At 40.9% G+C, this 11,319-nt stretch overlaps 1 protein-coding gene across 7 annotated transcripts in view; it reads right to left on the bottom strand.

Annotated features, from left to right (window-relative positions):
* DTNB (dystrobrevin, beta) overlaps positions 1–11,319 on the bottom strand; it is a 285,440-nt gene that overhangs the window by 184,474 nt on the left and 89,647 nt on the right. The gene's annotated exons all lie outside the window — the stretch shown is intronic.

Below are 11,319 nucleotides of genomic sequence, written 5' to 3'. Positions count from 1 at the left end.
GGGCGGCAGAGCGAGACTCCGTCTCAAAAAAAAAAAAAAAAAAAAAAGTGAAAAATTAGAATTGCTAAGCTCCAGTTTAACTGGTAAGCTATAATTTTGATTATTATATGAGAGAAATATAATGTATTTTTTGTTAATCTTCCAAGACTCAGGAGTTTTAGCTGACAGTTATAAAAATATGGCTAGGTAGGGCCGGGCACGGTGGCTCACGCCTGTAATCCCAGCACTTAGGGAGGCTGAGGCGGGTAGAAGACCGGAGGTCAGGATTTCGAGACCAGCCTGGCCAACATGATGAAACCCTGTCTCTACTAAAAATACAAAAAAATTAGCCAGGTGTGGTGGCAGGCACCTGTAATCCCAGCTACTCAGGAGGCTGAGGCAGGAGAATTGCTTGAACCTGGGGGGCGGAGGTTGCAGTGAGCTGAGATCGCACCACTGCACTCCAGCCTGGGCAACAAGAGCGAAACTCCCTCTCGGAAAAAAAAAAAAAAATGCTAGGTGCTAGGTGGAATACAATGTAATTTGTTCACATAACTGAAACATGCTTATAAATTACAAAAACCCTTTAACCCATGAAAAAGAAGCCAGTGTTATTCCAGCAGGATCAACGACAGCCAAGGAGGGAGCTACGTAAGGACAGCAGCATCTTGTGCTCAGTGGCAAATAACTTTGGCTTCCCTTTTGAGAAAAGAAAATACAAAGATTTGCTAGAATTCAACATCAGTAGACTGACACATTTCTAGATCTGTCATTATAGCCAACATAAATTTATGGTTCCATACACACCAACCCTGGGGCTAAGAGGTGTACCCTTGAAATATGAAAAATTGCTACATGAAATGCTAGTACTTTAAAACTGAAAAAGCCATGAATGTGTATAGGGAAAAACAAAAGTTTTTGGCCAAAGTTCAAGGCCAAGCTTTGCTCCTAATTGAGCTGTCATCAATTTAGCCTGGGTGGGAAGCATTCAAATGGGAGCAGGGGAATGAGGTGGGTGTTGGCACCCACCAGAGTACACACAACAGGGAAAAATGAGTATTGGCTTTTCTATTAAACATTAGTTTAAAATCATGGACAGAATTTCTTTTCTCTATATATTTTTAACCAGCAGTTCATAGTCTCATTCTTTTTTTTTTCAAAAAATCTGTTGAGAATTTTACTGCTTTACAAGAGAATTAAAGGTAATATATTACCCACAAGTAAAGCTCATAAATTGCTGGTAGAAGTGTAAAATAGTAAAGCCACCTTGGAGAGTAATTTAGCAATATCGAATAAAACTGAAAATGCACGCTCCTCTGATCCCAAGGATTCCACTCCTAAAAACAAACCAAGAGAAACTCTCCACGCTGCACCAGAAGACCTGTACCAGAAAATCCACTGAAGTTGTGTTTGGAAAAGCAGAAGATTAGAAACAAGCTAAATGTCAATCAATAGGAGGATAACAGGTATGGATTCTATATGGCACTGCAAATAACCACATCAACATGGAGATCATTTGAAAAAGAATGAAGGTGAAAAAAGGAAACTGTTGTAGGGTACCTGCACCATGATGCTATTTTGATGAAGTTTAAAAACACAAGATACAACACCATAAATCATTAATGGTCACATACATATGAGTAATTAAAAAACAAAAATATAAATGAAAATACTAAACACCAAATTCAAAATAGAGGTTAACTCTGAGGAAGGAGGAAAATGGGTTTGGAGGATACGGAGAGCTTCAAATTTTTCCATAATGTTTATTTTTTTAAAAAAAGATCTGGGCCAGGCACAGTGGCTCATGCCTGTAATCTCAGCACTTTGGGAGGTCGAGGTGGGTGGATCACGAGCTCAGGAGATCGAGACCATCCTGGCTAACACGATGAAACCCCATCTCTACTAAAAATACAAAAAAATTAGCTGGGCGTGGTGGTGGGCTCCTGTAGTCCCAGCTATTCCAGAGGCTGAGGCAGGAGAATGGTGTGAACTAGGGAGGCGGAGCTTGCAGCAAATGAAGATCTTGTGCCACTGCACTCCAGCCTGGGCAACAATGCAAGACTTCATCTCCAAAAAAAATAAATAAATAAATAAAAAGGATCCGAAGCAATCCAGAAAAATGTTAAAAACCCAATAAAGTCTTTTCTATATGCTTGATATATTTCATAATAAGAAATTATATATTACTTGCTAGGTCAAAAAAGGGTAGCTCAGACATTCCAAAGGAAGACAAATTAAATGAATACTGAAGATTACACATCATTGAAAAAAATCAAATAATTTAAACAGCATAACTTGATAAACAGAGCTTTTTTCCTTTGCATACTATTCTAGACAATTTCCTATATATAAATAGGAAAAATAATAAACACATACAAAATCAAATCTATTCTTACAAAACTGAGATCATTATATATACTGCCATATAACTTTCTTTTCTCATTCAATATGAACTTCTTTCCACATCTATTCCACTTATTATGACTACCTATTTATTATGAAATAGATTTTTCCTGGTTGGGTGCAGTGGCTCACTCCTGTAATACCAGCATTTTGGGAGGCCAAGGCAAGCGAATCACCTGAGGTCAGGAATTCAAGACCAGCCTTGCCAACATGGTGAAACCCTGTCTCTACTAAAAATGCAAAAAAGAATTAGCAGGGCATGGTGGCGCGTGCCTGTAATCCCAGCTACTTGGGAGGCTGAGGCAGGAGAATCACTTGAACCCAGGAGGCAGAGGTTCCAGTGAGCTCAGATTGCGCCACTGCACTCCAGCTTGGGCAACAGAGTCAGACTCAGTCTCAAAAAAAAAAAAAAAAAATATTATGACTACTATACAGAATTTCATAGCAAGTACATACCATAATAAACTTAATCATTTCACTACTAATGGATGTTTTGGTGTTTTGGCCATCTTTTTTTTTTTCTTTCTTTTTTTTTTTCTTTTGCTATCACAAATAACACTGCCATGACACTCTATGAGACTCTCCTACAAAAATTCTAGTATACTTGGTACAAGTGTTTTTTTCTGGGAGAATTCCTATATGAAGAACTGACGGGTCAAAGGTTACATGCATTTAAATTCTGTCACCCGCATTTATCTATTCACACTCCTACCAAGAATCTTCAAGAGTTCTCTTCTCTACACCCTTGCCAAAACTGAATATTATCAATCTTCTACATTTTTTGCAAGTTGGCTGGGCATAAAATGAACATTTCCAAAATCAAAAGTAATTTAAAACTGAAACGAGTGGAAAATGCCAACTTTCATAAAGTTCTTTAATAAACATTGATTACGTGTACCAAGTAATTCGGATACAAAGGCTGAAAATAAACTAAGGACTTACAATCTAATGAAATATATAGACAAATGAACAGATTCTATAAAGATGATTACAGTAGTGTGAAAAGTGCTTTGAAAGAGGTATTCAGTGTGATATAGCGGACCATGAAGAGATACATCAATCCACTTGGACAATCAGAAAAAGAAGTGATACCTGAGCTAATTAAAGGATATACAGAGGTTGTTAAGGGAAAGCTGGGAGGATGGGGAGGAGAGGACATAAAGGCAACTAGAATCGCAGATTCAAAGACATAAAACTAAGAAAATATAGTGTATTAGGCAACTGCAAATAGTTTATTACTGTCAAAGTGCTGCCTGTGAGTGGAAGACATAAATAAGAGTCTCAGGCCAGAGACATAACTGTAAAAGCTTTCAAAACATTACCCTGTAAGAGAAAACTTTCATGTGTTATAAGTCATCTTTGTATTAGAAGTTGCTTCTCGAATATAGGCAGCAGGCAGTTCTCTGGCACTCAAATGCAGTAATGGGTTCCATGGCAGAACTGAAGTAGGAAGGAGTGTGACCAATATTTCAGGTTTTGGTAAACAAAAGTTCTAGTCAGCTAAAACCAAAAAGAGCGGAGCACACAAATACTATGGAAGTATATCCACAGGCAGCCAGGATCCCAAGAAAGGTCGACGGGAGTTAGAGGGAGTATGAGAGTTGGAAGACTAAGGGGACCTCCCATGTGCTTCTGTGCATGGGGGGCACTCTCCAGGGCCTGGAACTGAGATGTCACTGAATGAATACCAGGACAGAAACCTCGCTGCCCTGTTTAGACAGCCCACTGTATTGCTACACCCAGACACACCATAGCTCCAAAGCTGTCACAAATGCTATTATAGGTCAAAATAGGAGGAGAGCCAGCAGTCCACTGACATCACACATGGTACAGATACACTAAAAGCAGCAACAAAAGACTATCACCACTATTATTTAGCACTGCTCTGAAAGCGTTTTTCAAACTTTTCTGAAGATAAAAAATGTCCAGGGCCTTTGTTTAAAAAATAAAACAGAGCAGACTCCTCAGTCTCAACCCAGACCTACTAATATTCCCAAGGGTGAAGGCCTAGGACTTTGTATGTTTAACAAGCAGCCCAGGTGATTCTTTCCAGGAAATTCCAGGAAGCACTGCTTCCCCCCAAATTAGAAGTTCTTACCAACACAAAGAGGTAACAAAGTGAGAGAGGGGTAGAACTATCAGAAAGTGATTCAGTTACTGCTTCCTACAGATGATATAATTATCTACTTGGAAGTCCAAGAAAAGGAACTGAAAAATTATTAGAACCAAGTACTGACAGAAGAACCAGTGAGACTTCAAGATGGAAATATCCATGAGATCTCCGAATGTAGGAGTCTTAACCTAAACAAGAGGAATGAGCTGGAATTAAGAACTGCAGAAATTTATTAGTGTCTGGGGTGGATGAGGGGCATGTAAAAGCTGGAACTGTGAGAAGACATTCAGAAAGAATGTGAGCAAGAGAATGCCGGGGAGTACAGGATCTGGCTTATCAAAGGCGACCCAAAGGCTTAATGAGTAACTGACATGCACATTTCATAGCTGGACATTTTGTAGTCACCAAATGAAGATATGAAACATATAACACACATGGATTAAATTTATTTAGAGAAAGAGTTCAACCCTAAATCTGTACCTGTAGCTCTCAAAGCATGAGGCATTCAGGCAATGATCACTGATAGATCTATCTGAGTTAATGCAGAAACAGATAAGCAATTCACACTACTGGGTCACAGAGAACACACTGATCTTCCTCACACATGGAAGCAGAAGATGCACTTTCCAGTGCAGCTCTGGTGGCCATCTGCAAGAACAAAAAAAAAGATCTAAAGTTGACGAAAGGGCTGTGGGTAAATGATGACTGCCACAGGAAACTGCTCATTTGAAGAACTGCTTGGCTTAAGTTAAGTCATACACTTCTTTGCAATGGAAAAACCTCCCTGTCATCTCTCTAAGAATAATCAGGCTACAGTTGAAAAAAATGCCTTATTGTTTCATAAACTACACACCAATTCTTTATTTGAATGCATCCATCTTTTTAAACAGCTGGGTCCATTTTGAATGTTCTCGTTTTAAACTTAGCATTTTTGCGGTTTTATGAATAAATCGTGCCGGCAGACAACACTGTGGAATTGGGCAATGTTCAGATGATTGAAAGCAGCAATATTTAAAACATCCCAAGCAACCTGCTGAAAATGCGGATAAAGGTTGGCAGAACACCCTGACTATTCCCCCGCACCCTTGGAAGGCTCTAGAAAGTCCAGAATTTCAGAGGGAGGCCTTTGGCCAATGAAGCAGTCACTTTGGTTTTAAGTCAGCTGTCGACCAGGAGAGTTTCAGAGCACTTCTCCCCAGGCCTCCATAACACTATCAATAAGAGTAAAAAGATGAACCCAGAGCCCTGCATGTTCCTGGCAACCAACACCCTCTCAACTAACACACTGCCACAGCACTATGATCTGCCTATCTCGGGCTAATTCCAGCATGACCTTTATATCAGGTTATAGTTTTTAAAAATAAGAAATCCAAGACTCTCACCTGAATTTTTATTCCTGTGAGGCTCAGTATATACCCTCACGTGACCCTAATCCTCAACTCTCAAAACCCTTCTCCTTGTCTTCATAGTCCACCATCGGCAAAATCTCTCCTCTGTCCGAGGCTTACGCATCAACCTCTTCTCTGAATGCTGCCTTCACCTACGGCTCTAGGAGGAAACCTGTCATTCCCTGAAGATTCAGCTTCCCTGCAGCCATTTCAAGTGGCAGCTGCTTTCTTCCTTACCCTCCTCAAACAGCTAGACCTCCAGGTGGAGGAGGAGTCCTCCTAGAACCACACTGCCACTCTCAGATCATTTTCCCTTTTCCTTAAAACTCTAATTTTGAATGTCATATCATCAGACCAAAACCCAAATTGTCCCTCCTTCATGAAGTCCAACATTACTACTGTCATAATTCTTGTCGATTTCAACATTTACAGTTGATCTTTCCAATACACTGATTGTAGTGGGATGAATGGTGGCCCTCCAAAAGATATGTCCACATCCTAATCTCTGGAACCTGTATTACCTTATATGGCAGAAGAGTGAATATTACCTTCTATGACAAAATTAATTTAAGAATCTAGATGGGAGATCAAGCATTTATCCTGGATTACCTGGTTGGGCCCAAAATGCAATCAAATGTATTTTCATATAAGACAGATACACAGAGGAGAAGAGACAGATGAGAAGGAGGCAGTGTGACCAAGGAGGCAGACAATGAAGTGACACAGCCACAAGTCAAAGAACGCCAACTGCTGCTAGAAGCTGGAAGAGGGAAAGAACAGCGTGATGTTAAATGTATGTGTCAAGGGGCCAGGCGCAGTGGGTGGCTCACGTCTGTAATCCCAGTGTTTGAGAGGCCAAGGCGGGCGGATCACCTGAGGCCAGGAGTTTGAGACCGGCCTGGCCAACACAACGAAACCCGATCTCTACTAAAAATACAAAAATTAGCTGACCATGTTGGTGCACGACTGTAATTCCAGCTACTTGAGAGGCTGAGGCAGGAGAATCGCTTGAACCTGGGAGGCTGCAGTGAGTTGAGATCGTGCCACGGCACTCCAGCCTGGGTGACAGAGTGAGGCTCCGTCTGAGGGAAATAATAAAATCAATTTTATATGTCAATCTGACTGGGCTATGAGAAGCCCAGATATTTGGTCAAATGCTCTTCTGGGTGTTCCTTTTAGGGTGTTTTAGATGAGATTAACATTTATATTGGTAGACTGTGTAAAAGAGATGGCCTTCCCCAGTGTGGATGAGCCTCACCCAATCATTTGAAGGCCTGAATACAACAAAAAGGCTGACCCAGCCCTCAATAAGAAAGAAGTCCTCGTCTTCAAACTGTCTGCCTTTGGACCCAAAGGCAGTTGAAAAATCAACTCTTCCTAGGTCTTGAGCCTGCTGCAACTACCCGCCATTGCTTCTCCTGGTTCTCAGGCCTTCAGACCAGGATTGGACCTATATCATCAATTCTCCTGGATCTCCAACTTGCCAGCTCACCCCACAGATCTTGGGATTTGTCATCCTCCTTAACTGCATGAGCCAATTCCTTATAATAAATCTCTCAGACATGCGCATGCACACCCTATTGAGTCTGTTTCTCTGGAGAATCCTAATACAAAGAGATACTTTCCTAGAGCCTGCAGAGGGAGTGTGGCTCTGCTGACACTTTGATTTCAAAATTGTGTCCAGCACTGTGAGAGGATAAATTTCTGTTGGTTTAGGACCCCACGTTGGTGGTAATTTGTTATGGCATCCACAGGAAGCTAATATATCTGTTAATACATATGTCCTCTCTGGACTCCTCTCCTTTAGCAACTGTTCTTCCACCCTATGTGGGCCACCATTTCTAGTCACCTCCTACCTATGACACTTTATTGCCAGTTACTGTACGTTACCTGAAATCTGTTTCAAGCACCTACTCTCACCAACTTGTCTTTCTAGCACATTCCTTCTAGTAGTCTGCCTCGAACAATACTTCAGCCCACTGAACCTATACTACATTGAGCCTACCATCTTTATCTTGTCTCCCTCACAGCCTGATTTCTCTCTTGAACCAACCTCCATGCCTGCATTCGATATTATATTTTCTTTGCATATACTCAAACTCCCTCCTTGCCACTTCTCTTCCTTTGTCATACTTTTCTATCAAAACCCAACCCTATCCACTCTCTGCCTTCACCCACACAATGTGTGGTGGGAGTGAAATACACAGCTATGCTGACTGGTCTGACACTGAATTCACAACTACCAACCTCAAGTGAGTCATTCCAATATCAGTTTAAACGTCGCTACCTCAAAAAGGCTCTCTCTAGTCATCCAATTTAAAATACAAAATAATAGCTTTATTGAGTCATATGGTTTGGATGTGGGTCCTCTCCAAATCTCATGTTGAAATGTGATTCCCAGTGTTAGAGGTGGGGTGTGGTGGGAGGTGACTGGATTATGGGGGCGGATCCCTCAAGAATAGTTTAGCGTCATTCCCTTGGTGATGAGTAAGTTCTCAGTCCACAGGAGACATGGCTGTTTAAAGGAGCTGGCTCCTCCTCCTCTCCCCTGTTGTCCCTGCTCTCGTCCTGTGATCTGCCTGCTTCTGCTAAGCCTTCTGCCATGATTGTAAACTTCCTGAGGCTCTCACCAGATGCTGAGCAGACACTGGTACCATGCTTGTACAGCCTGCAGAACCGTGAGCCAGTTAAACCTCTTTGTAAATTACCTAGTCTCAGGTATTCCTTTATAGTAATGCAAAAAAGGAATACATTGAGATACCATTCATATGCCATGAAATTCACCCACTGTAAAATTCAGTGGTTTTTAGTATAATCAAAGGGTTGTACAATCATAACCAATATCTAATTTCAGCACATTTTCATCACTCTAAAAAAGAAACCCAACACTCATTAGCAGCCATTTCCCATTCCTCCCTCTCCCCAGCCTCCAGCAACTACTAATGTACGTTCTGTTCATTTGCCTATTCTGTATATTTCATAATGTCTCTATGCATTTGCCTATTCTGTACATATCACATAAATGGAGTAACACAATATGTGACATTTTGTGTCTTTTTCACTTAGCATGTTTTCTTTTTTTTTTGAGACAGTGTCTCACTCTGTCGCCCAGGCTGGAGTGCAGTGGCCGGATCTCAGCTCACTGCAAGCTCCGCCTCCTGGGTTTGCGCCATTCTCCTGCCTCAGCCTCCCAAGTAGCTGGGACTACAGGCGCCCGCCACATCACCCGGCTAGTTTTTTGTATTTTTTAGTAGAGACAGGGTTTCACCGTGTTAGCCAGGATGGTCTCGATCTCCTGACCTCGTGATCTGCCCGTCTCCGCCTCCCAAAGTGCTGGGATTACAGGCTTGAGCCACCGCACCCGGCCTCACTTAGCATATTTTCAATGTTCACCTACGTTTTAGCATGTATCAGTACCTCATTTCTTTTGATTACCCAATAGTACTCCGTTGTATTGGCAAACTACACTTTGTCCAGTCACCAGTTGATGGATATTTGGGTTATTTCCACTTTTTAGCTCTTCTGAATAATGTTGCTATGACCATTCACATACAAGTTTTTGTGGAGACATGTATTTTCAGTTCCCAAGGAGCAGAATTGTTGGATCACATGGTAAGTCTATGTTTAACATTCTAAGAAACTGTTAAACTGTTTTCCAATGTGGCGACACCATTTTATATTCCCACCAACAAAGTATAAGGGTTCTGATTTTTCTACATGCTTGTCAACACTGTTATGGTCAGTCTTTTTTATTTAGCTATCCTACTGGATATGAAATAGCACCTCACTGTGTTTTTGATTTGTGTTTCCCTAATGATTATGTTAAGCATCTTTTCATGTGCATATCAACCACTGGTATATCTTCTTTGGAGAAACATCTATTCAGATCCATTCCCCATTTTTTCCCCCAAGTTACTTTTTTTTTTTTTTTTGAGATGGAGTCTCAATCTGTCACCCACGCTGCAGTGCAGTGGCACAATCTCAGCTCACTGCAACCTCCACCTCCCGGGCTCAAGTGATCCTCCTGCAGCCTCCAGAGTAGCTGGGATTACAGACACCCACCACCATACCTGGCTAATTTTTGTATTTTGTGTAGAGATGGGGTTTCACCATGTTGGCCAGGCTGATCTCAAACTCCTGGAGTCAAGTAAACCATCCACCTCAGCCTCCCAAAGTGCTGGGATTACAGGCATGACCCACCATGCCCGGCCTAATTTACATATTTTATTGTGGTAAAAACATACAACGTAAAACTTACCACCTTAACCATTTTTAAGTGTATAGCACAATAGTAGTGTTAAGTATGTTCACGTTGCCAGAACTTTTTCATTGTGCATATCTGAAACTCTATACTGATGAAACAATAATTTCCCATTTTCTCCTCCCAACTGATAATTACCATTCTATTTTTCCCTTTACCCATTTTAAAATTGGGTTAGTTGGGGGTTTTTTGTTTTTGTTGTTGCTGAGTTTTAAGAGTTCTTTATAATTCTGGATACAAGTCCCTTATCAGATATATGATTTGTAAATATTTTCTATTCAGTGGGTTATCTTTTTACTTTCCTGATGGTACCCTTTGAAGCACCAAAGTCTTTAATTTTGTTGAAGTCCAATTTGTCTATTTTTCTTTTGTTGCTTGAGCTTTTGGTGCTGTATTTAAGAAAGCACTAACTCAAGATCATAAAGACTTACATCTAATCTCTTCTTCTAAGAGTTTTATAGTTGTAGCTCTTACATTAAGGGTTCTATAATCCATTTTGAATTCATGGTTTACAAGGTATAAGGCATGGATCCAAATTCATTATTTTGTCTGTGGATATCCAGTTGTTGTCTCAGCACCATATTTTGAAAAGACTATTCTTTCCTCCATTAGATGGTCATCACCCTCATTGAAAAATCGACAACAAACACAAGGGTTTATTTCTGGAGTCTCAATTCTGTCCTCATGCCAGTATCACAGTCTTGATTACTATTTCTTTGAAGTCTTAAAATCAGGAAATGTGAGTCTTCCAAATTTGGTATTCTTTTTGAAGACTGCTTTGACCATTCTGGGTCTCTTGTATTTCTATCGGAATTTCAGGATCAGTTTATAGAGTTATGCAGACAAGCAGTTGAGATTTTCATAGAGACTGCACTGAATCTGTAGATGAATTGGGGAGTATTGTCACTTTAAATGTTAAGTCTTCTAACCCATGAACACAGCATGTCTATTTCCTCAAGTCTTAATTTCTTCTTCTTTTTTTTTTTTTTTTTTTTTTTTGAGATGGAGTCTCTCTCTGTCACCCAGGCTGGAGTGCAGTGGTGCAATCTTGGCTCACTGCAGGCTCCGCCTCCCAGGTTCACGCCATTCTCCTGCCTCAGCCTCCCGAGTAGCTGGGACTACAGGCGCCCGCCACCTCGCCCGGCTTTTTTTTTGTATTTTTTAGTAGAGACGGG

Source organism: Colobus angolensis, unplaced genomic scaffold, assembly GCF_000951035.1.
Source record: "Colobus angolensis palliatus isolate OR3802 unplaced genomic scaffold, Cang.pa_1.0 Scaffold109, whole genome shotgun sequence".
NCBI lineage: Eukaryota > Metazoa > Chordata > Mammalia > Primates > Cercopithecidae > Colobus > Colobus angolensis.
Note: the sequence above shows the minus strand (reverse complement) of the source record. Positions and strands in the feature narration are given on the sequence as shown.